The sequence below is a fragment of the Pinus tabuliformis genome, chromosome 8 (assembly GCF_031772625.1).
Source record: "Pinus tabuliformis cultivar Carrire ecotype Pingquan chromosome 8, CPIR1, whole genome shotgun sequence".
Classification (NCBI taxonomy): Eukaryota; Viridiplantae; Streptophyta; class Pinopsida; order Pinales; family Pinaceae; genus Pinus; species Pinus tabuliformis.
Window position 1 is genome coordinate 768960585 of NC_142294.1, and position 22066 is coordinate 768982650.

Here is a 22066-nt window from a genome sequence, read left to right on the forward strand (position 1 = left end):
TTAAATTTAAGTCCATCTAGATTCAAAGAATTTAACAAAGTTTCTAAAGGTTATGTCCTAAATTTTGTAATACCATTTATGGACAATTTAACATAGTTGCTAAAAGTTACATGTTAGATTTTTTCAATGGTCGATGAGCCCATGGTCAGGTATTTACTTTATAGACCTTAAACCAAAATGTGTGGATGAACAAAAAGTTTGGGGTTGGCCTCATCCATGTTTCTCAAAAATATTTGGAAATGTATCCATAGGCTATAGAGGAAATATTTTGGGTTGCACTTTGGAAATTAACATGTGAATTATGTTTACACTTCCACCTAGGATTTATTTACTATTTAATAATAGTGGAATATGAACAAGGATTTATGGATTAAAGTGTCATATAAAATCACACTCATACAAATACACATAAAACAAAATAATAGGAGCTATCATATAACATGGTGGGGATACATGGCCTTGGTGCTAACCCAACAACCCACTTGGTGTGACATGTGAAATCGGGGTGCCATGTTATCTACCACGTGGTAATTTTTTGGGAGCACTGATATGACACCAAGCTTGAAAATATTTAATTGACCTTATCTCAACGATTGCGACACAAATTTTAATAAAACTTATATCTTTGAAAAGCTCTTAGCGATCATAAGGTAATGATGATCTCAAAAAAGAGTTTTGAATTGACTAAGAAAAGTGAAAATTTGATACTGCATACCCTTAGCAAGATATAGAGGGGATTGGTTAGGTTACATAAATTTTATTTATTATTAATAGATGTTTAGAATTGGGTAGGTTACAGAAGTTTTATTTGTTATTAATAGATGTTTACATTAATATTGATAGGTGTTTAATTCTTATCATCCAAATGTAAAAAATTGTGTATTTTTTTATATTTAAGTGGAGTATAAATAATATATCAATTTAATTTAATACCATAAAATTACATTAAAATTTAAATTCTAATCAAAATAGAAATCAAATCAAGAGCTTTGGGACATATGGGTGAACCATCACTCAAAGGTTCTTCCTATAATTTTCTCATTTTCACTTTATTCAAATTCAAACCTCCAATGTATCGTGCATTTCCTTCCTACAACGACTATACTGACAATCAATGTATTACCAATATTGAACTGATACAAATGGTGGTGAGTGGAAGACCTGTGTGTCTTTGATGGTTGTTCTATCATGGTTATTATTCTGGTTATATGTTGGTTATAAGCATGGTTCCATAACAGGTTCTAGTTATGGCTCTTGATATGTTTGATTAGTTGATGAATGGTTAATGAATGCATGAGCTAACAAATGTTATTTCAACTATTATGAGAGGGCATTAGACCTTCTTGATGATTCTCAGATAAATTTCAGACCCCTATGTTCAGATATGCATTCATGACCTGTAGATTACATGTTCTCAATATGTTTGATGAAATGATTGTCATGGTTAGGAGTAGTCAGGTCAATTCTTTGATCAATTTTTGTATGAATGGCTGATGTTATCATTTTGGAAAGTCTCATTGAGTTTTGGGTTGTGGTATAGAGGCTCGTTTGAAATGGTGGCTCAGACTCCAGGACACACCCTATGAACTGGAATTTTTGGGCCATAACCACACCCTAGTAGGCTTATGCATGTGGTTGAAGGCCTAAACAACATGGATGTAGGTTTTAACCCCGTAAAAAAATTACCTGCATATGAATTATAACAACAGAAAATAAACAATGCGAGAGCATAACACATAAAACACATATACATAGAGATTTTCCCCTAGATCCCAAAACCAGGACTACCAGCTTGATTTTTCTTTATGTTCCTTTCAATGTTAAAATACATATTTATACAAGCCGAAGCATCCAATACCATGGACCAAAAACCATCGCGTCCAAAACCATGGACCAAAAACCATCAAGTCCAAAACCATGTGCGAAAAACCATGCACAAAACCATAGGTAGGTCCGCCCAACCTAATATAGGGTCCAAAAAAAAATTTCCCAGGGCGCTGCCCCAAACCCCGTAGAGGGGGGCTACCCACCCCCCTGTGACCCCACCACTACGCAATCGACGCAACGAAGGGGGGACTCTGCCCCCTCTCTTACCCCCCAGTTAACTACGTAGGCTAGTCACAGAAAGAATATAACACAACCTAACATTCTCCCACTTGTTGTTTTCTTTCCACAGGGGCCACAAGAGAGCTTAGTCATTTATCCAGCCTTGCAACACCCATTGTTTCTCTACACCAAGAGAACTTCTTAGAGCTCACATATTTTGTCAATGCATCTGCAGTATTCTTCAAAGTGTCCACCTTTACCTGCAACACCTTTTTGTCTTCTATCATATCCCTCACAAAGTGATACTGAACATCAATATGATTTGTCTTTGAATGGTTGTTATAGACATATTTGGGCACTGCAACCCCAATCACATATGTCCATAAACCAAGGGCTTCTAAACCCCTAAAAGTGTTGTTTCAAACCCTAAAGAATCAAGGTCAACTGATTACATCATTTCCCAGAAGTTCTCCCTAAAAAATGCTCAAAACTGGTCAAAAATGGACCATACATACTACTCCATGCTAGGGGTGTGATGCATCTCACCTGCTACACACAGAGGGTACGATGAATACTAAAAATCCCTTCTGTAGGGTGCGATGAGCCAGAGCAAACAAATGGCAGAAGCAATTTGCTAGGTGGAAACTCAAAGAATCTTCTAGAAATTGCTCATATGACACTTGCCTCTCTGAATTCACCCAGGGATGAGTAAGAGATCATGAAATGTCCAAGTGGAACCAAGAACTATCAGTGAAATGACACTAATCAAAATCCCAGAAGCTGACTCACTCTCCTGAAAACATCTATATATGGATCCCTCATCCTAGAGATCCAGAGGCTAGAATTTTGTAATTTGTAAGGAAGTGTTGTTGGTTTCTCTTTGAGACATTGTATTGTTGGGTCATCTTGCTTTGTATGAGGTGAAGAGGGCTTTCATGCTGGGAGGATGATGCTGTATCAGACAGCTTGGCTGTAATCCTCTCTTCTACTGCTTCTATCAATAAAGCTATTTGAGTTTTCCTCCATATGTTTGTATATCTCTGAATATTGTATTTGTATATGCATTTGTATGGTTAATATACATCTGATCCTATATTGTTTATGGTTATATATCTCTATGCTTTGATGGTATTTTTCTGCTTTGACTCTACAGGTGTTCTTTGAAGCGGGACAAGTGAGAAAGGAATGGTGAAATCTCTATCAAAGGAGAGAGGAAACAAGCAAGGAGACTAGCGAAGACTGAGGTTGGAACTCTCTGCTTCTCTCTCATCTATCTCCCATAAAGGAAAACACAAGTAACTTTGGTATGTTTGTTTCTAAGATAGCTACCCGTCTTATTGGGACTAGCAGCTCTACCTGTACACTAGTTTTCCCGATAACAAAATGGCGACTCCACTAGGAAGCGAATAGTTTGTTTGTTTTGTTACTATTGTTTGCTTTATAAACTATAGACGAAGCCTGAAGTTAAGCTAGCTAGCCTTCGAACTGCTTTTGTTATGCAACTGCAAAGTAGATCAATGTTGCTTCAGTCAATCTCCGAGTTGGTTTATGAACTAAACATCTGACTTGCAAACATCCTAAGTGCCCTAGTGGTAGCTCAAATAACCTCATTAGATCAGCCCCTATGATTTGTGTTTATTGTCTATCATTAGCTCAGCCTAAATCCCTAAACTTAGCTGAAAACTGTGAGTGAAAACCAAGCTCAGTCTCGTCCCTAGACCATCGCACTGTCTCTCATTGGAAACCAGGATGCATCGCACCTCCCGTGTGTTGCAGGTGAGATGCATCCCTGTTTCCCTATGTTACAGCTGTGATGATTGAGTAAGATTGTTTATGCCTCCAGATTTTGGTTTTTTCTTCATTGTCTTCAGCTTTATTCAGTAGTTTTGTTGTCTATGATCAGTATATCACTGTTGAAACCCTCTTCCTTTACATTATTCGGCCTCCATTGATAAAGAATTGTGAATGTTTTTTAATGTATTTTTCATTATTTACAGTTCTCCTTTGCAAACAGTAGCTTAATCGAACTGTAGTCTTATGATTTGAAAGGGTCGCAACTATCATTTTCAGTCAAGAAAAAGAGTGTCGTAAAGCATTCCTCTTTTAGATAGTCGATTACACTTTTGCCATTGTATTTGATTTGAATTATTAGTATTTCAAGTGTTGAAAGCAGTTTTACATTCAAAATCGCAAAGTGTCATCTTATTCTTCCTTTCGTTTTTTGAAGAGAAAATTGTTAGTACTGTCGCTTTGAAAGAAGATAGTTCAGATCTATACTTAGTTTTCCTTTTGTCATTCTCACATTAAGGAAACTGAAAAACAAATACATGCATGTGCATTTTCATTTAGACTGCATGCAGAAAGTGATTTAGGAAAAGTGCATCTAGTGTGTGCTCTTTGCTCTATGTTGAAAGAATTTTATTTCTCTTTCCTTAGTAGCTAGGATTTTCATTGCTAAAAGAAAGTAAACGAATTTTTATCATCTTAGATTGCATATTTAGGAATTGTATATCTACATCACGCGGTGAACCTTAAAGGAAAACTTCTTAAGAAATATAAACAGTAAAATAAACCTCAACGAACATAAAAATGCTTTGGAACCTAACGCACAACATCTAGAAGTCTAGGCTAGAGACGTATTCTGGCGTCGTAAAGCCTGGTAACTATCGTTTTCATCGTAGGTTGGGTGATTCCTCCTCTTTGATACGACAAGTGCCAGTACAGACTTGTGCTCCCACGTACTGTCGAGTATATATTGGGAGACCACAATATGCTACATCCTTTATCCTTAGGAAGCCGTGTCTACCGCCCTATCGATCGCAATGCACTGAACACAGCATTCAGGAAGATTGACTGTCGTACCGTAAAAAGTATTCTACAATTTTGCAATTGGTTTGGTAATCCCTCTGTCTAGATTTCCAAAGTAGTCACTTTCGTTCCTTTTCAGACTCCTTAAAAGAAAAGGTCCATCTGAGCACTTGTCACTTCAGGCTCATTAAAAATCGAAGGCGACTAGAGTCATATTTAGCTTTTTCTCGACTCTTAAAAATTGAAAAAGCAAGTTGTGTCAAAGCGTCATAAAATTCATTTAATTCAGAATAACTTTTTCCCCTTTTTATTTTGAGTTGATCAAGTAATCTGCAATCGTGGAAGAAATTCAATCAAAACCCCGTCGTTCTCGAAGACTAACGAGTCAGCCATCTTTGACTCCGGAAACAAAACCATTTTGGGCCAAGCGATCTCGTTTAACTGGGTCAAAGTCTCCTGGTTTATTTGAAACTTGTGTTTCAACATCCTTAGAGACTCCAATTGCTCCAACTATTTCTAGTTTCCCTGCCTCTACAGAAGAAGTTCCACAGTTACAAGAGGACATTAGAACTGATCCTAGTGTAAAGGTAAAGACTTATATTCCTAAACTAGCTCCATATAGGACTAATTCGGAATGTGTCGCCCCTCCAACATCTGTCGCTACAGAGTGTGTACCTTCTTCGGCACCATAAATATTTTACAGACCCGACGGTCTACCTCTTCCACCTAGATTAATTTCTATAGAAGAGATTGTAGAGGATCTTCCATCCAACACCCCATTGCATTTTGGAACTAGGATCCACCTATATCCTTCTACTACAAAAGTTAGTCACTCTTCATCGCAAGTTCCTGTAGAATCGCTAGAGTCTTTTGGATAGACTCGATATGTCTGAACAACCATCGACATCTAGGACTGTGTCATCCGATACAACAGCAGCAGAACCTCCTGCCGCTACTCCAACAATGTTCATTGGCATACCATCTGTCCCAACTAGCTCTCAACTGCTAAATGGAGTCCACCCAGGGAATGTTTCGACAGCATGGTATGTTCCTGTTTGTTCATCTGGAATAATATCTGGAATTTCTTATGTTGAGTCTCAACAAATTGATCCTTCACAACGGTATCAATTTGGGTAGTCCAGTCTACAAAGACCAATTTTCCCTTCGAACACTAGATTGCCACCATATGGGAGGCACTATGCCTTTTCATTGTTCCCTCCGGAAGAACAACCATATGAGAGTTCACAACAAAATTCGGGTCAAGCTGGAATTGCATCCAGTGGTTGGGTGCCAATACTACCTTAATAGCCAAGAGTTGTATATTCAAGGCAACCAAATCAACCTGTGTCGAATATTCCCACTACACTGGCTATAGTGATAGTGTCGCATGTACAAGCGCTGCCTGTTGTATGTCAACCTCAAGTCTCTCAGGTCGTAATACAACAGCCTCTTGTCTCTGCGACTCAATCACAATCGTCGATTAGTGGCTCCTTAACTGAAGCGACTCAGGCTCAAACAGGCATTATCACCCCTCATCTTGGTCAAACATCCAGTATTGGACAACAACAAATGGTGTCACAACCATGGCTAGTGCAATATCAACAACCACAATTCCAGCAAGCTTACCGAGGACCTGAGCAACAAAGCTTTGCAGATAATGGGTAGCCGTATATTCAAAATGGTTACCATCAATCATATCATAATGGTTATGCCCATCAACCTTGTCAAAGTTATCAACATCAAATACATTACGCTGGTATGCAAAGACCCAGTGCTCAAGCAATCCCCTCTTATCCTGGGTATGCTTCACAAAACCTGAATCAACAGTTGCCTTTCATCGCAACTTTGGAATTACCAAATATGAATCAGCTAACAAATGATCCAATTGCTTATGCCCCTTGGTGGCTGGCGATTGCTCATAAACTTTCATCAGATATTCCTAAATTCAATGGAAATCTGAATGAAGATCCTTCGAATCATGTGATGACCTTTCATCTGTGGTGTTCGTCCAACACTCTCAATGATGATTTGATTAGGCTTCGCCTTTTTCAGGTAACGCTAACTGGTCTGGTAGTGAAATGGTACATCAAATTGCCTAGAGCTACATTCGATAACTTCAGCGACCTTGCCAACACCTTTTTAACCCATTTTCAGTTACCAATAAGGTACGAAACAGGAACAGAGCTTCTTACCAATTTTAAGTAGACGAAATCCAGTCACATATCTGATCACATTCATGAGTGGCGACGTCGTCACCGAATGGTAAAAACATATGTTCCTGATCAGCTGCTAGCTGAATGGTTTATTAAGTCATTGTTACCTTCTATTACGGAAGATGTTATCACAAAATCAAGCACTGAAGGGCTGCTGATCAGGTAGACTCTGTGTAACTATTTCAGACCAAGCTTTTGACTAAGGATTAGCCTCCCTAGCCTGAGAGGGCTCTCTCAAGAAAAGGTTATTGATTTTGAATGTTGATAAGAGGGCTAACTCTTGTACAATAGATTTAATGAAAGCATAACTGGTTGGAAACACACCAAAAGATATCTCATTGGGCTATGGAGTCTATAATATCAAGTAAACAAGAAAAACACAGTGAACTCATAGAAATCAAGGCTCTTAGCATTACAAGTCAAACATATTCCACCACACATAGCTTGCTGTATACACAGGAAGTCAGAGCATATAAGTATGAATTCTGAGTGATTGCATACAACAAAACCATAAAATAACATAAGGTATAACACATCATCACTTCATTTGACCATGACAATCCTTCGAGAATCTTGAGAAGAGTATAACTCTGTTTTACTATTACTGTCAAAAAGATCTTACAGTGGCCCAAAACAACACACTTTTTCTATTAAGTATCCAACCTTTTTTACATCTAAGTTATTCCTATATATAGCCTATCAAAACACTGCTGTACGAGACTCCTCATCAAGCATGAAGGGAGCTCGGGCTTTTGACATAAATGACCTTAACAATAACATAAACGAACTAATTTATTACAAGAGATATGATGCTACGAAAACAGAGGATTCCATCATATTGGCACTTTAAGTCTTTTTCCTTGTATACCCTGATGTGTCCTTAGAGCTTGCCACCTGTAGTACTGCAATAATAACCATATCCAAGCTTAAAACAGATTCAATGTACATACAGCTCCGGATACTTGATGCATAGATGACTTCAACAACCGAAAAGAAAATGAAGCCTATATTCTTGGTTGCTGCCTCCCCTCGGTGTTCATATATTAATGATCCATCTTTAAGCCATTTAAACCTTGGATAGTCCCGTGTGACTGAAGAAAACTCATAACCTAGCCATCCCACAACTGGACAAGTGTATCATTTAACACCTCAGCAGCTCTATCCAAACCCTAAAATTTCGGAGATAAAGTGACTTTTAGGCAAAAGACAAAACTTCGGCTTTTTCTTTGAATATTTACACCTGGCCTCCTTTTCAAAATATCTGACTGATCTTCTATAGTCTACATGCTGATATTAAACCATCTCTTTAAATATATGCTGATCTTAGCATTCCAACTCAAGCTTTAATCCTAACCAGTCATCTACAGCAGTTTCGTAGCGCGCTACGAAACTGCTGTAGGTCATCAAAATTAAATATATGAACCTCAAAACAGCAATATTTCAAATTTATGATTCCTTTAGTCTTTCCATACAGGTGCGAAGACACAAAAAAGTCTCAAAAACTTTTAAAAAGACAATGGCCCAAAATATATCAAAATTTGAGAAAACACATTCCTCCTTGAATCATTTAGCTAGCTTGTCTAGCTTTTCTTTCAGGCTGATGACTTCCTCCTTCAACTTCTTGTTCTGTGCTCTTAGACTTGCATTCATTTGTTTCATAGTTTTTGCCTGTTTTAGAGCTGGTACTGTCCATACATAGGCGTCAGATACCGAACTAGCTTGACTGATCAAACTTGTTTTACCTTTCATCACAGCTTTCTTATAACTAGTATATCTCACTGCCTTCTCTTTAAAAATATTATGAACCTGAGGTAACTCCTTACTTGCTCCAGCTTGTTTTTTAATGGCAACCACATTTCCGCTTTGACTAATAACCACCTTATTGTCCTTATTCTTGTTTTTAACTGCTTGGACTATTCCAGAGAAGATTTCAAGTGCCTCTGTCCTAGGCATGTCTGAAGGGACTTTCTCTTTTTGAGCCTTTTCTGCTTCCTTTATTTGCCTCCTAGTCATTGGTCTGCGAGGTTTAAAGGCATACTCTTCACCTGGTTCTTCAAACTTTAACCTTTTGGAAGCCTTTGACTTCTTAGAACTCTCAGGTGAAGATTGTGTTAGATCAATATGCATAGGTGACACCAATTGATCTGGTTCTATTTCAAGTGGTTCAACTTGGATTGGATGTTCTTGTTCTAATTCAATGGCTTCCAGCAAATCATTTAGACTACCCTTAGAAACAGGACTCTCTTCCACATGAGCTGATTTTCCTTTTTCTTTGTTCAGCTGGCCTCTAGTTCTTGCTCTTGAAACTCTTTCAACTTCACTAGACTTAATTTCATCTTTTCTTTTGTGAGTCTTCTGTTTAGATGATTCTGGTGTTTCTTTAAGCGGCAACTTAGAAGCTTCTTTTTCAGATACTTTGGATGATTTTGAAGTTTTGACTACTGACGCCTCAGGAGTTTCTTTAACTGCTAACTTAGGAGTCTTCTTTGTTGATGCTTCAGGTGTTTCTTTGACTGTTACAGACCTCTCTGGCTTCTTTGTTTTAGCTTTGGGCTTCTTATGGTCTGTTATTTCTTTCCTAATCTCAACCAAAGTAGTATCCTCACTCCTATCTTCTCTTTCTCTTACAGGTAATGGAGTGAGGCCCGTTTTACTAGGGAAACCGGCCATGAATACAAACGAATCCCAGTCTTTACCAATTTTATGTAGGCTATCCAACACCAATAATTTAACCAGACCATGATGAAAAAGAGATGTTTCATAAGCTTCTTTTTTCAACTGAATCTTGTCACACATCTTAGAAATACTCCTGAATAAGTAAAAAGGGATGTCTATTGAGCTCTTACCAGTGAAGTGTAGTAGCAGCTTGAAATGATATGAGTAGACTTTGTTGTACCGACCTTCACATGTCAAGTACTTCTGGATGCATGTCAATAATGTAGCATAATTCTCCTTAAGATAGCTCCTTGGGACAGCTTTAGTAAGATCTTCGTCTACATATGGTGCCTTTAAGAACTCCTTACACGGACCCATATCAAACTTGAAATTCTTGAACCATTCTTGGCCACCTCTTGGGATTTCTGTGACTGTAGAAATGACTTCAGGGGAAACCGGAAACTCCAGCATGGCCACCTTTGAATTTAATCCCGTGAAGTTCACTGCAAATGCCTTGGTCACTTCTGCATGTCCACCTTTGAGTTTTTCACAGAACCGCCAACAACCAGCACCTCTGAACGCCTTTGCTACTTCCTCATCCCTGAGGGTTACATCTAATCCCTCCGGCTCTGTTCTCACACATCTACCCGAACGGTGCTCCTTTCTTTCCATGTTTCTCTGCACAATTCTACGCAAGGAAATGACGGTGGTTTGCAGCACGATAACACTCTTCGGCTGTAGAACTCAGGCTCGCTTGCAGTAGTCTGTTTAGAACAAAGCTCACGCTTTTCATAGAGTAGAAGACATTCATATGTTATGAAAAACACATTATGGAATGACCACTTCCTATAACGTCCTCCAAACTGACACCTAACTCAATGAAATCAGACCTGATGGCAAAGTAATGGCTAATCATGACACGTAAATGGTGTGAGGAAACAATCATAACCGGACTCGTGACTCACCACTTCTCGGATTAGACATTCCAGGAAAAAAAAACTAGACAACAGCCCGAAACTCCGATTTCGTAGCGCGGGCAGTTCAAATTTAAAGGAATGCGCTACGAAATCGCTGGCAAACGGGCCGCTACGAAAACACGCAAACATTATTTAGCAGCAGAACTGACCAATCACACTCGCGCTACGAAACTGCGCAAGTACCTAAGAGATCATACACGCGCTGCGAAACTGCGCAAGTACCAATGACATGACATGACATAACTAACCATGATGGAAGATGACTAATGCCCTTGCCTTTACACGAATTTCATTCATAACTCTTGAATTTCAAAATTTGAAATTGACATAAGTTAACAAACTTATTTACAAGACCTCAAGACTTTATAAAAACTTATGGATAATTAACATATACATGAACTATAGATTCTAGTGATAACAGAAGATGTGGCTAAGGGAGGAGTTGTCACTGAAGAGCAAGTCATTGCTCGTGCACAATATCTAGACTTGATCTATACTCAGTCTGGCACGCTCTATGACAAAATTTCTAATGCTCCTAGACCACAGTTTTCTATTCCTCCTCCTCCTAAATCAAACAAAGACTCTCATGCCGGCGATGGCGTGATAGGCACGACAAGCAAAAAAACCGCAAAGGCTACATCTAAGAAAGCCCGTGCGGTTTCTAGTCAAAATGCAAATGAAGAACCTCTCGCCTCGGAGGTCAATGCCATGTCGATCGACAAAGGAAGCAACCAAGAGGCAATAAGAAATGGAAAAGCAAAATGAAGAAACAGGATGATTCGTCTCCTAAAAAATCTTCTTAAAACCATTCTGGGCAAAATAAACCTATTCGGCCATGTCACATATGTGATGAAGACCATTGGACGAGAGATTGTCCAGATAAAGTTGAGATTAAGAAGTTATTTAAGAGTTCAAAAACCTCAGCAGTATTGACTGATCCGTTTCCAAACCCAGAAACTAATCTGGTTGCTAGCGACAATGCTTCCCCATCCCAGGTGCTTATGTTGTCCATTTCAAAGCAAAAAAATGATGCTTTGATATTGACAAGGAATAAATATTACGGGAATCCACAACTATCGAACAACAAGGCTGCAGATCAACCTAGTAGTTCGACAACAACTTCAACCGAAGTTGTGCCACCCATCATTCCTAAGCTAACGATAAAGCCGCCAAAGGGAGTAGTACACAAATTGACATTTAATCCTCGTGCTCAAGCAGCATATGATTATAATATAGTAGAGGATCTGGCCCAATCGCCATCTGCTATGTCGACACTTGAAGCACTGCAAAATTTCCCCTCCCAAAAGCAGGCTCTATTATCAACAATAGGTGGGATTGACCCAGTAGATTCCAATCTTGTGGCCTTTAATCATAAAGGATATGAACCTCAGTTACCAACTCAACTCACTTTCCTCATACAAGTGAAAGCCCTCAACAAAACTATTCATAGAACAATTATTGATGAGGGGGAATCTACCTACATTATGTTAATGAGTTGCTGGAAAACTTTAGGCTCACCACCCTTGTCAAGATCATCAACGACATTAAAAGCATTCGATGGACGAACATACACCCCGTACGGGATTTTAAGTAACTTGCAAGTTGAACTGGGGGGCAAGACAGTATAAATTGACATCGAAGTTATTGATGGAAACCTCGATTACAATATCCTACTGGGAAGGCCCTTGATTTATGCTTGGCCGTTCTTGTGTCAACTTACTATAGAAAGATTGCATTTCCCTCTCAAGGAGGAATTACAATCGTTGATGAACAAACCTTTCTCCCCAATAGTTCACAAGTTACAGGAAGCATTCCAATGATCCATGGAAGCTCTCATTCGCTTCAAAATGTCGGAGTGGGCATACTAAAATACCCTGCCTTAATGGGTACTTTTGCCCTACCACCTCCGAGCAATCTGGCGAAAGTGGCCAAAGTAGAAACCTGCAATATGATATCTTACATTCAGAAGGTTTATGAACATTTTGTTAGCATGGATCATCAAAAGGTATTGCCTCCAAGCCCAATAGAAATTTTTTAGCAATCAATTTTCTCGGCCTGGGCAGCAAACCCAAATCAACGCTCATCGAGTGTTTGGATAGATAAGTCAAAGGAATATGGCACCTCTTCTGATCCTTGGTCACATGTACATTCTATAGACAAAGGAATTATTCAGTCGATGATGATAGGAGAGGCACCATGGGAAGATTACCACCATCATTCCTGTCTTCCGGATCACAACGAAGATTATTCCAATGACCTTAATCATCCTTCAGTTTTTTATTTTCTATCAAATATTGTAAATACAGTGGATTCTGAGGAATTATATCCAATATTGAAGAAACTATCGCCATAAATATCTCGACCAAACCCGATGTTGTAGGGAATATTCATGTCGGCAAATCTTGTTCTTCTTCAGAACTAGAAATACATTGCGCTCTCTTTCGCGAATTCAGAGATGTCTTTGCATGGTCATACGAAGAAATGCCAGCCATTGACTCGAGCATCATTGAACACGAAATCAAGATGTTTCCAGATGTCAAACCGGTATGACAACGGCTTCGGCAGGTGCACCCAAAGAAAGCCACTGCCATAAAGGCAGAAGTTGAAAAACTTTTACATGCTAGTTTCATTTACCCGATTCCTCTAACTGATTGGGTATCGAATATTGTCCCCGTGATGAAAAATCAAGGAACAATTAGAGTGTGAGTTGATTACAGGGATGTAAATCAAGCTTGTCCAAAGGACAACTACCCTACACCCTTCATCGACCAGATAATTGATGAATGCGCCGGATGCAAAATATTTTCATTTATGGATGGATTTTCCGGGTATAATCAAATAAATATCTTCCCACAAGACCAGTCGAAGACTGCATTTATATGTCCATGGGGCACATTCGCGTATCGCAAACTACCTTTTAGTTTAAAAAACGCAGGGGTAACCTTTCAGAGGGCTATGAATTATGCCTTCCATGACATCAAGAACATCGTTCAACCATATCTCGACGATCTACCAGCTCATTCGCGAAAGCGGACTGATCATCCGCAGCATTTGAGAGCTATATTTCTACGTTGCTGACACTACAAGATACGACTCAATCCGCACAAGTGTGTGTTTTGCGTCGATTCTAGTCATTTACTTGGCTTCGTGGTTTCTAAGGATGGGATTCGACTCGACCCATGTAAGGTTCAGGCAATCATCGACATGCCTCCACCTTCAAATTTGCTTCAGATTCATAAACTCCAAGGAAAATCAAACTTTCTAAGGAGGTTCTTTCCAAATTACATCGAACTTGCTAAAGGTTATACGTGTCTTTTGAAAAAAGAAGTACCCTTCAACTGAGATCAGGTTGTGAAAACTTCCTTTGATGCTCTAAAGGAATCCCTAATAAAAGCATCATTAATGTATGCTCCTGACTATCAAAAAGACTTTAACCTGTATCTAGCTGCAGCAGATACAACCATCGCAATGGTTTTAGTTCAAGAAGACAATGGAATCAAACATCTTGTCTATTATTTAAGCTGAAACTTAAATGATACAGAAAGAAAGTACTCCTATGTTGAAAAGCTGGCCCTTGTAGCTATTCAAGCAGTGTAAATATTTCGACACTATATCCTCTTTCACAAAACTACCATTTTGTCAAATTGCAACCATATGACTTACATACTGTCGCGTCAATTACTTGGGGGCAAATATTCGAAATGGATAGCCATTTTGCAAGAGTTTGATCTGGAATTCGTAAAATCCAAATCAAAGAAATCTTAAGTATTCGCGGAGTTACTATGTGACTTCCCATCGTCGTCCAATGATTCAACATCCAAATCATCAATCGTGGATGAATCTTTTTTTCTGATATCATCAAGTGATCCGTGGTATGGAGATATAATCATCTATCTCCAAACCCAAACATACAGGCCTAATACCTCTTGCTCAGAACAACGGCGTACTCGATACCAAGCAAAAGACTGCATGATCGTCGGTGATACACTTTACCATCGTGGTATCGATATAGTTCTGCAAAGGTACCTCACCCATGAGGAGGCCGAAAAAGTCCTGAATGATTGTCACTTAGGTGCGTGTGGGGGGCATCAATCTAGTTATGCTACGGCACAAAAGATTTTACGAGCAGGTTACTTCTAGCCAACAATGTTCAAAGATTGCATAACCGCAGTCAGAATTTGCCATGCTTGTCAAATATTCAACCGCAAAACCAGAATACCACTCGCACCTCTGCATCCAATAGTTGTTGTTGGGCCATTCGCCAAATGGGGCATAGATTTCATGACATGTAACCCCACCTTGGTCGGGGGCATGGGTATATCATAGTCACAGTTGACTATTTTACAAAATGGGTCGAGGCGATGCCTACATTAAACAACAGAGGCGAAACGGCTACTCTTTTCTTTTTCAATCATGTAGTCTCTAGGTTCGGTGTTCCACAAGCTATAGTCACAGATCATAGATCGCATTTTCGCAATCACATGATGGTTGAATTAACTGTCAAATTAGGACTGTCCCACGACAATTCTACTCCATATTATCCGCAGGCTAATGGACAAGTTGAATCGATCAACAAAGTCCTCAAGCGTATGCTGCAGAGAATGATTGGAGCCCACAAACGGGATTAGAATTTAATCATGTACTTATCTCTGTGGGCATACAGAACCTTGGTAAGAAATGCGACCTGGTTTACACCCTTTCAGTTGGTGTATGGCCTAGAAGCTGTATTACCAATTCAGTGTGAGATTTCATCTCTCAAGCTCGCAGTCGACCTTCTCCCCGGAACTTCAGAGGAAGAGGCTCGTTTCTTGGAACTAATCCAATTAGATGAAATCTATCGTGATGCCACCTTGGCTAACGAAACTCATAAGAAACAAGTCAAGGCGCAATTTGACAAAAATTTCAAACCCCATGTCTTCTCAGAAGGTGACCTGGTCTTACTTTACGATCACAAATCTGATAAAGTGGGAGCAAGTAAGTTCCAATCATTTTGGATGGGTCCCTACATTGTTAAGCAAGTATTAGCAAAAGGAGCCTACGAGCTACTAGATTACGATGGGATTCCACTGGCGCAACCCCGAAACGGGTTCTACCTTAAGCGTTACTATGCTTGACTAAGTGTAGTAATCTCTTTATATGCTTTTGTTACATTTTTGTTTTCGTCAAAAGTGATCGTTTTGGTTAGGTGATCTACTTTTGCATTTGTTGCAGATGTCAAACCTATTGGAATCATTTGTTGGATATGCCGACAGAGCTAGTCATAGTACGCGGAACCTATCTTCTGTAGCCTGGGCCATCTTTGATCCAAGCGGCGAGTTAGTGAGTTTCAGAGGGGTATGTATCAGTCAGTCAACGAACAACATCGCTGAGTATAGTGCATTGATAAAACTTCTCTCTGATGCCATCGCACGTAGCATACGCCGACTTAGTGTCAGGTTAGACTCACAACTTGTCATCCTACAGCTTACTAGCATCTATTCCGTTCGGAATCCAACTATCTATCGTATGTTCATAAGGGTCAGGATTTTGGAAAGGCAATTTGATTCTATTCAATATCAACACATTTCTAGAAACTTAAACACATTAACTGATTCATTAGCAAATTATGTGTTAGATAGACATTTGCAGCATTTATAAAAGAAAGCATTTCAATCAACATTTGCATCAGGATCATACAACTTAACCAAAATAAAGCTTCGAAAATCAAAAATATATATAACTGTTTATAGTTTTTTCAAAATTTTCTGTGTCCAGGACAAAATCAATCATATGATCCAAAACTCAAAAATGTAGGAAAAGCACCCTAGACTAATGGTGTTTGTGATAACAAGTCACCGCCTGTGCGATCATATGTAAAAGTCTAGTCCATCGGCTCGGCACGCTAGTAGTATGGCGCTGTAATCTCAGAGGTCACTCGTTGGTCCTCACATCCTGAATACCAAGGGTGAGACCCTTGATCTGATCCTGCAATACTGCAAGGGTCTCGGCTACGTCCAGATCGCGAAGGACACTCCTCCCTACAGCCTCTCATGCTGGAACGGCAGTTGCTACCCTCGGGCGCATTGCTGGTCGCATTGGTCAAATGTATGCATGAATATATGGGTTTGATTAGTCTTAATAACATTTAAAAAACACAAGAACATTATAAAAACAATAAACAGAGATATGGTCAAATCTTTTACCTATAACACCCCACTGCTCGCTAGCCGGTAGCACCAAATCTGGGTCACCCCAGAAATCCATCCCAACATATGGATACTTAGCAAAGAGCATCTCCTGACAGTCAAACCACTCAAAGAAGGCATCAAAGAATGAAATCTGCGACTGTCCAGCATGTCTGGCCATAAGATCAACCCATATCTTCATCTGTGGTTCCGTCAGTACCGGTGGTCCGAGAGAAATGTATTGTGGCTGCATCGGCGGGATCCTCTCCAAGGCAAAAGAGGTCATAATAGAACCATAACCAAAGTTCTTGGATCTTCCGTTCTTCACCTTGGTAAGTTATTCTTTTATAACCGGAAATACTGCATCACACTAGTTGAATACCTTTGGTTCAAGGCATTCTAAAGCATACTGCATATAGGACCTGTTGGCCAAGTGAAGAGCTACGCTACCAGCCAATCTAGCAAAGGTGAACAAAATAGTCCTCAAGGACCAGTTAGTGACATCTCGAATACTAATCTTGCCATCCCTGCTCAGCTGAGATCCATCTCTATAGAATCGGTGAATATAATCCCTCACGGATTCACCTCCATGGGTGGATCCTAATAGTGAGAGAGGGGCACCACGCCTCGATAAACCAGTCAAGAAGTAGATATCCTCAACTATCGGAGGGATGGACTTACCTCAAATCTGGAACACTTGGTTGGTAGTATCCCATGCATCGAGAAAATATTGCAACAAATTGATTTGTTGCCTCATGCTGGACATGCAGAAGAATTTGAGCAAGCCACAATTCCGCAATGCAGTCACCGTACCCGGATCATGTAAAGCAATCATATCCTCTTCTTCATGCTCGCATTCGCACCATGTAACGACCATCTTGATCCGATGAATCTCTGAAAAGCAAACAAGAGAAGGATTAGGATCCTGATTCAGGCAAAAATTGGCAAAATTTCCATGAAAAAACAATGCATAAACTTTGCTCTTTGCACCCATTGCACCCCAGCTGTGTACTAGGTGGGATGCATATTGACTGGCCAATGGGCAGCTCAGTATGCATCACACCTTTCGATGTATACTAGGTGCGATGGGGAGAGAACGAATTGTTCAAACACCATAGGCTCTAGAAAAATAGGAAAACATGCTCAGAATCAGAAAAGAAAATAATGCAATTGAAGAGCTCAAGTTAGCTCCTACCTGGTCCAAACGGCACTGAAAATAGTCCACAGAATCTCCTGGAATCAGCTGATGAAAATCAAGGGGGAAAACATCTCCAGAGCTCCAAAATCCCAAATTTGAATGAAATGGTAAAAATGAGAGATAAAAAACTACTTTTATGTTACTATTCACGTAATTCAAGTAAAATATTGGTGTTTAACTCATTTTTCAAGCATGTATTTACATTTCTAATCAATTTGATGGAGTAATTGAATAGGCAATACGACTGTTAAAAGAACATAGTGCTAATGGTGGAATCAACATCTCTGACTATTATCACAAGCAAGTTTACGCGAAGTTCAAGCTCGTTAAAAAATAAACCTAGCAATGAGCACATGTTCCCCCAGAGTTTAAGCTCATTAAAAAATGAACCCACCTTCGGTAAATAATCTTTGCGATCGCATAACTATCAACTTTTTAACCTTGGTCGTGTTCTTACCATCACCTCCACTCTCTTTTAGCCGATCATACGCCTCCATTTGGTTGTTTACCCTTTTGAGGAACAACTGCGACAAGTGATTCTATTAGCCACCTTCTTTACACTGCCATGATTGAAAAGTTCTAAACCTTACTTAGAACCAGCTGCTATCTGAAAACATCACTCGTTCCTCAAAAAACGAGTCTCCTTTAAGCTCCTTTTAGACTCATAAAATATGAAAAGATTGCCGAGAAAATTGGCCTCTCCAACTCATTAAAGTGATTGGAAGTGCCATCCCTCCTCTATATTTTAATATTTTTGGACCTGAGGGATCATTACACAAAAAGATCGAGTGTTTGTCTTGTTCGGCTCGTTAAAACTATCGAAAAGTCATCCCTTTCGTATTATTTTATACTTTTTCGGACTTAAGGGATTATATTATGAAAAAGGACTACTGGAGTTTCCTTTCCGTCTCTTTTTTGACTATCTAAAATTGAAAAGGTTCGAGTTATCTTTGTCGTTAAACTCGTTAAAACAATAGCGAAAAACTTGTCCATGCAGATAAGAGCGAGTTTCACTGTCGCTAGGCTCGTTAAAAAATAGCAACATGTTTGCCCGAAGGGAAAATTATAGAACAAGCATATGTTATCCTCCTCAAGCACTGGGGGAAAAGGGAAGAAAACTTGAATAACTTCATTGGTAGCAGGTCGCTCTTGAACATGACACTTTCACTCCATCACCATCATTGAGTCGGGTTGGGTTATTTCGTTCACCGATCATATCACCATTGGTCCTCCATACCATCCATTTTGGGGTTAATGCTACCAATCCATTCTAGTTTCATCGATATGTTCAAGAGAAGTCACTTTGAGAATTCACCAACCCAGCTAACGCCTCATCCGCTGCAATACCTTATGGCTCCATTCTTTCATGACCGCCACTCTGAACCTTGTATCATCATATCGTTTTCACCTCCACAAAATCATTTGCTCCGTTCCATGTCGTAGATGTGGGATTCATCAAGGCCCTCCTACGACGGGTCACTTCTTGTCGACATCAGCTCATTATCCAAGAAGTTGACTTAGTAACAACCCTTTTAGTACTTTGAAGCTTGCATGCCTCAATGGCATGTTTCTCACTTCCGGCGACAGGTTTACATCAAGGGCCTTCAACCAAAATATTTTGCATGGTGTTCGACATCGACTAATGTATTCACACCACGTGAATTGTACTGAAGTACCTTGAGGGTCATCATCATTATCAGTGATTCCTCTCATGCCTGTTAACAGCTTACATCATTGGCTAGTAATCAGGTGATGTCTTTCCATGTTCGACATCAGAACATCTTTTCACATGGATCGACTTGTACTTCGGGCGAAGATTGAACGAGTTTGAAGGCCCTGGATCTAGTTTCATCCATCTGTGCTACGATATATTCAGGAAAATAAATACATCAAATGTACATCATAGCTACACAGATGATCATCCAAACTAAGGGATGATGGCTCTGCCAGAATCATCAGTCTGCCACACAGACGATTGTCTATCCTATGTACATGAAAATGAATTTATAAAGTTGAGCATGGGAATTCCCGCCTCAGCTATATCATGAAAGTATTATGAAGATAATGTATTGTATTGTATCTTATTACAGATCACCTTCTAGTTTGAAAAACCTCGGATCCTCAGGATAAAGCATTTCACCCGACATCAAAAGATTTACGACCTCATGCTTTAGGGGGCAACTGTTATAGACATATTTGGGCACTGCAACCCCAATCACATATGTCCATAAACCAAGGGCTTATAAACCCCTAAAAGTGTTGTTTCAAACCCTAAAGGATCAAGGTCAACTAATTACATCATTTCCCATAAGTTCTCCCTGAAAAACTACTCAGAACTGGTCAAAACTAGACCATACAGACTACTCCATGCTAGGGGTGCGATGCATCTCACCTGCTACACACAGAGGGTGCGATGCATACTGAAAATCCCTTATGTAAGGTGTGATGAGCCAAATCAGACAAATGGCAGAAGCAGTTTGCTAGGTGGAAACTCAAAGAATCTTCTAGAAATTGCTCATATGGCACTTGCCTCTCTGAATTCGCCCAGGGATGAGTAAGAGATCATGAAATCTCCAAGTGGAACCAAGAACTATCAGTGAAATGACACTAATCAAAATCCCAGAAGCCGACTCACTCTCCTGCAAACATCTATATATGGATCCCTCATCCTAGATATCCAGAAGCTGGAATTTTGTAATTTGTAAGGAAGTGTTGTTGGTTTCTCTTTGAGACATTGTATTGTTGGGTGATCTTGCTTTGTATGAGGTGAAGAGGGCTTTCATGTTGGGAGGATGATGCTGGATCTGACAGCTTGGTTGTAATCCTCTCTTCTACTACTTCTATCAATAAAGCTATTTGATTTTCCTCCATATGTTTGTATATCTCTGAATCTTGTATTTTTATATGCATTTGTATGGTTAATATACATCTGATCCTATATTGTTTATGGTTATATATCTCTATGCTTTGATAGTATTTTGCTGCTTGGACTCTACAGGTGTTCTTTGAAGTGGGACAAGTGAGAAAGGAATTGTGAAAGCTCTATCAAAGGAGAGAGGAAATAAGCAAGGAGACTAGCGAAGACTGAGTTTGGTACTCTCCGCTTCTCTCTCATCTATCTCCCATAAAGGAAAACACAAGTAACTTTGGTTTTTTGTTTCTAAGATAGCTACCCGTCTTAGTGGGACTAGCAGCTCTGAGTGGACACTAGTTTTCCCGATAACAATGGTAAGCAGGATTGGTTGTCAAGAAAATTGCACTTTGGCTGTCACAGTCTATCCATATAGCTCCCTGTCCTAACCCTATACTTGAACACAATCTCTGTAACCAAATTTCTTCCTTGCTTGCATGAGTGGCTACCATGTATTTTGCCTCTGTAGTTGATAGTTCCACTACAGATTGTTTCTTACTCATCCAACTGACTGCACCTCCAAATAGGTTAAACACATACCCACTTGTAGATCTTCTCTGATCCAGATCTCCAGCCGAGTTTGCATCAACAAAGCCACGAGTATCCAACACTCTGTCCAATCCTGGTCTTCCTTGGTAGCACAAACCATAATCACTAGTGACACACAAATACCTGAAAACCCGCTTCACTGCTATCCAATGTTCATTTCTTGGTTTTAACATAAACCTGCTCAATACTCCCACTGCATGTGTAATTTCCAATCTAGTACAGACCATTGCATATATCAGGCTACCAGCTGCACTTGCATATGGAACACGGGACATGTCCTCTTCCTCTTCTTGTGTCTTGGGACACTGTTCAACAAATAAATTTACACCTATGGAAATAGGAACCTTCACTGGCTTACTATCCTGCATATTAAACCTCTACAGTATTGTCTCTCCATACTTCCTCTAGTTTAACCAAAGCTTCCTCTTTGCCCAATCTCTTTTAATTTCCATGCCCAAAATATAGTTTTCAGCGCCAAGATCTTTCATGTCAAATTTGGAGGACAACTGGGTCTTCAAATCATGGATAATTTCTTTATCATTTCC